This window comes from Anastrepha ludens, chromosome X (genome assembly GCF_028408465.1).
Source record: "Anastrepha ludens isolate Willacy chromosome X, idAnaLude1.1, whole genome shotgun sequence".
NCBI lineage: Eukaryota > Metazoa > Arthropoda > Insecta > Diptera > Tephritidae > Anastrepha > Anastrepha ludens.
In genome coordinates this window covers 47,677,779-47,683,037 of record NC_071503.1, presented here as the reverse complement: position 1 = coordinate 47,683,037, position 5,259 = coordinate 47,677,779, and positions in this window count along the sequence as shown.

Here is a 5,259-nt window from a genome sequence, read left to right as displayed (position 1 = left end):
GAGAAAGTGAAGATCCCGATACCCCAATCGTTGACGACGGAATTGTTGTTCCGTTACCCGATCATGACGAGGTGAGAATAGCGATAACGCGGCTAAAGAACAACAAAGCCGCGGGCGCCGACGGACTGCCGGCTGAGCTATTCAAACATGGCGGCGAGGAGCTGGTAAGGTGCATGCATCAGCTTCTATGCAGAATATGGTCGGATGAAAGCATGCCTGCCGATTGGAATTTAAGTGTGCTCTGCCCAATCCATAAGAAGGGCGATCCTGCAATTTGTGCCAATTACCGCGGGATTAGTCTTCTAAATATCGCCTATAAGGTTCTAGCGAGCGTATTGTGTGAAAGGCTGAAGCCCACCGTCAACCAACTGATTGGACCTTATCAGTGTGGCTTCAGACCTGGAAAGTCTACCATCGACCAAATATTCACAATACGCCAAATCTTGGAAAAGACCCATGAAAGGAGAATTTACACACACCATCTTTTCGTCGGCTTCAAAGCTGCATTCGACAGTACGGAAAGGAGTTACCTGTATGCCGCGATGTCTGAATTTGGTATCCCCGCAAAACTAATACAGCTATGTAAGATGACGTTGCTCAACACCAGCAGCGCCGTCAGAATTGGGAAGGACCTCTCCGAGCCGTTTGATACCAAACGAGGTTTCAGACAGGGTGACTCGCTGTCGTGTGACTTCTTTAACCTGATGTTGGAGAGCATCGTACGAGCCTCAGAACTTAATCGCTCAGGCACAATTTTTTATAAGAGCGTACAATTGCTGGCGTATGCCGATGATATTGACATCATCGGCCTTAACAACCGCGCTGTTAGTTCTGCCTTCTCCAAACTGGACAAAGAGGCAAAGCGAATGGGTCTGGTGGTGAACGAGGACAAAACGAGGTACCTCCTGTCTTCAAACAAACAGTCGGCGCACTCGCGTATCGGCACCCACGTCACTGTAGACAGTTATAATTTCGAGGTTGTAAAAGACTTCGCCTATTTAGGAACCAGCATTAACACCGATAACAATGTCAGCATTGAAATCCAACTTAGAATCTCTCTTGCCAACAAGTGCTACTTTGGACTAAGTAGGCAACTGAGCAGTAAAGTCCTCTCTCGACGAACAAAACTAACACTCTACAAGACTCTCATCATGCCCGTCCTAACGTATGGTGCAGAAGCCTGGACGATGACAACATCCGATGAAGCGACGCTTGGAGTGTTCGAGAGAAAGATTCTGCGTAAGATTTTTGGACCTTTGCACGTTGGCAATGGCGAATATCGCAGACGATGGAACGATGAGCTGTATGAGCTTTACGACGCTCTGGTTGAGTTCATCAAAAACATGCTCTTAAGCAGATTTGTGATCGCAACCCTAGGGGCCTCAGAGATCAAGAAAAAAGTTAGCAGAGGAACACCTCAAGGCGGTGTGCTGTCCCCTCTCCTATGGGTGCTGGCACTAAACTCATTGCTAAAGAGCCTAGAGGAGAGAAGACAACACGTCGTAGCATATGCGGACGATGTTGCAATGGTAGTAAGAGGGAAATTCCCCAATACACTTAGAGAAGTCATGCAAGATTTACTAAACATGGTTGAAAACTGGTCAAAAGCAAATGGGCTAAGCGTCAACGTAAATAAAACTGAACTCATCCTATTTACCAGGAAACATAAAATTCCAAATATAGCTCCTCCGACTCTAGGTGGAACGGCACTGTCATTTAGTGAAGAGCCCGCTACTTAGGTCTAATACTAGACCGAAAGCTAACTTGGAAGGCAAATGCCGAAGATAGAGTAAAAGGGCGACAATAGCACTATACTCTTGCAAGCAACTGATAGGACTAAGTTGGGGTCTCTCCCCATCTATCGTATACTAGCTTTACACGGTAATTGGCACTAATTACACTAATATACGGCATATTAGTATGGTGGCCAGCTTTAGATAAATTGTACATTTAAAGAACCATGGCACACGTACAAAGAATGGCCAGTCTTTGCATCTGCGGGGCCCTCAGAACCACACCCACAGATGCATTAAGGCCGGCGGGCCAATTAAAAGGTCAAAAAAATCGATTTTTTTTTTCCTGAAATCAATAGCTTAGATATTCAAGAACATGAGACACAAATTTTCAGAGTTAAATTCCAAGTATTTGCAGAGCTACAGAGCCGAGCGTAGTGCGGCGTCGAGCAACCGTGCGCTTATTGTTGTAGTTTGAAGCGCGTTTTCTCGGCTTTTCATTTTCACGATTTTACCTAATTTATGTACACGATTGCAAAAAAACTAAACGAGCTATCCATTTCATTCAAAATGCGTTATCTTCAGTATTGTTTTCTCTTCTATGTGAACTAAAAAAAAACATCCAAAAACTTTTTTTAAGCGACTTTTTTACCCAGTTGAAGAGTTTTTTTTTTCCTTGAAAAACCATTTTTTTTTTCTACCTTCCCCAAAAATTCGAATTTTACGTGTTTCTCCCAATTTTCTTAGTTCACATCGAAGATAATTACATCAAAATTAATAATCTTTTTTTTTTTTGTTTTCAGATGAAAATTGCAAGTTGTATCTTGTACAGAAGTTGGATAATTCAGTAGCAAGGCGCTCTGGGAATCTATTGATAACTCGGCTTACAATATATTGTTGGAGATTGTAAAAATTTTTTTTTTTTTAGTTCAAATATATATTAAACTATCCCCAAAACTTCATTTGGCTAATTGTTTTTTTTCTCATCCTTCAACGCTTCGCGAAAACTACTGAATTTAGGACATCTAATTGGCCCGCCGGCCTTAAATATTATGCCTAACATTTTACCAATAGAGCAGTACGGTAAGCAAACAGCTGCCAAAGCAACTCTCAGACTAAGAGAAATCGGCCTACTCAGAACGAACCAAAGAGGACACTCCTCAATTTTAGAACAATTCCCCAGCACAACGGATTTCTGTAGGACCAAGGACATCAATTTTAATAAATCCTTTGTCACAGTATTTCCTTCCAAAGAGGAATGGGATAACGGGCTCATTGTTAAGATAAATGACTTAAACATCTACACAGATGTCTCAAAACTGGACAACAAAGTAGGTGGAGGGGTCTACTCCGACAAACTCGGAGTATGCCAATCATTTCGCTTACCTGATCATTGCAGTGCATTTCAAGCGGAAGTCACTGCCATAAAAGAGGGACTTAAAGAAATAAAAACGAGAGTATTATCCACAAATGAAGTCTTCATTTAATCGGACAGTCAAGCAGCAATAAAAGCGCTGGAATCAAAAACGCACTCGTCAAAAACAGTTCTAGAATGTTTTAAACTACTAGATGACGTATCTAAGTGCTACAAGGTGCACCTTATCTGGGTACCAGGCCACAGGAACATCGCAGGAAATTGTAAGGCGGATGAACTTGCAAGAACCGGTACAACGCTCGATCTCGAACCGGATAAGGCGCTGATACCCATGCCCATAGCCACTTGTAAATTACTTATAGACAGGGAAACCATCAAAGAGGTAAATACAATCTGGCAAAACCTCACAACATGCGAACTAAGCAGACAGACATGGCCGAACTGGAACAGCGGTCGATCGAAGATCTTGCTAAGATTCAACAGAGAATGTATACGAAAAATGATAGGTGTATTAACTGGTCATTGTTTAATAGGCAGCCACGCTAGAAGGTTAGAACTCCCGTACTTCGATTTCTGTAGAAGCTGTATTAATACAGAAGAAGAGGAAACAGTCAGACACCTTTTATGTGAGTGTGAAAGCCTAGCTATGAGAAGGCTGCGCACTCTCGATACAGCATTTCTAACCGATGTAGCGGATAGAGCCCATCTAAAACTAACGAAGCTCTGCTCGTTTATTAAAGCAACCGGATGGATTGAAAAGGAACACGTAGAGTAAGGATAAGCTCCAGTGGTATCACAATGGACCTGCCGAAGGTCTAAGTGTGTCTTACGACAACCACCCTACCTACCTACCTAGGCACACTGGAATAACAAATGATGTGCCTAGCGCAAGGACGACTAACAGTAAACGAGTTTTACCAAAAAGTTTACGGACATTTATCCCTAATCCTAAACAAAATAGGGTGCATGGAAATTGGTGAAGGAGCAGTCCATGTACACAGATAACTACTGTGCTAAGGCCCTCGACACTTTCGTTAGAGGACTTTCTGGCAATCTGCCCAGGCTTTTTGGTATAAAAGAACCGAAAAGCCTCTCCGAAGCCCTCCATCTATGTCTGAAGCTAAAAAATCAAAACTTTAGAGCGACTAACGCAAATAACCCAAATAATAAGAACCCAACTACATTTAACTACCAACGGCAATATCCTAAGCAACAACCCACTCAAACACAGTATCCACAAACACCAAACCGACAGCCTGCACAGACAAAATTCTATCCAGAACTTGCATATATACCTCGTCCACCACCAAAAGCTAACCCATACTATCAATACCCACAAACAAACCCCCAAACATTCACAAATCATAACCCGAACCAACTTTACCAACAAAACAGGTATCAAAACCAGTATCCTGTCAACCAACAACAAAATTATCCCCCACCACGATCGCCTAAACCAGCCCAACCTATGGACGTAGACCCAAGCTTACGAACAAACGCTGTTAATTATGCAAACAGACCAAAACCACAAGATTTAGGAAAAAGACCAACTTGTAATTCTGCTAGAAATCTCCCACCACCAAAATTCAGAGAAACTTCCGCATTAATTCCGAACAGTTACCAGAGGAACAAGCCCATTTTGAAGCCCAATACGACCCAGACAAGGACTATGACCAAAACTTAATGCCAAATGACGAATACAAACAATCATTCGACTTAACTGACGTATATTTTTTAGATTAAATATCTCTTCGGGACCATATTTTAGATGCAAAATGAAGAGCGCCGATATAATAAAAATTTTAGTGGATACAGGATCCAGCAAAAACTACATTCAGAATAGTCTAGTAAAGAAAGCAATAGAAAACACTAATCCCTTTTTCGCAAACTCAGTGGGTGGTAAAATAAAAATTACGCACCACACATACCTAAACCTTTTCAATATAGATAACTGCACATTAAATATAGATAATTGCACAAATTCTTCCTTCTACCTACGCTCACTACCTTCCATGCCATTTTAGGAAACGATGGCTTAAAAGAACTTTCAGCAATAATCCACACTAAGGATAATTAAATGGTTATAGCGAATAAAACGAAAGTACATCTCAGACAATATAACATTTAGGACGTTAACGCAGTACAAATTAG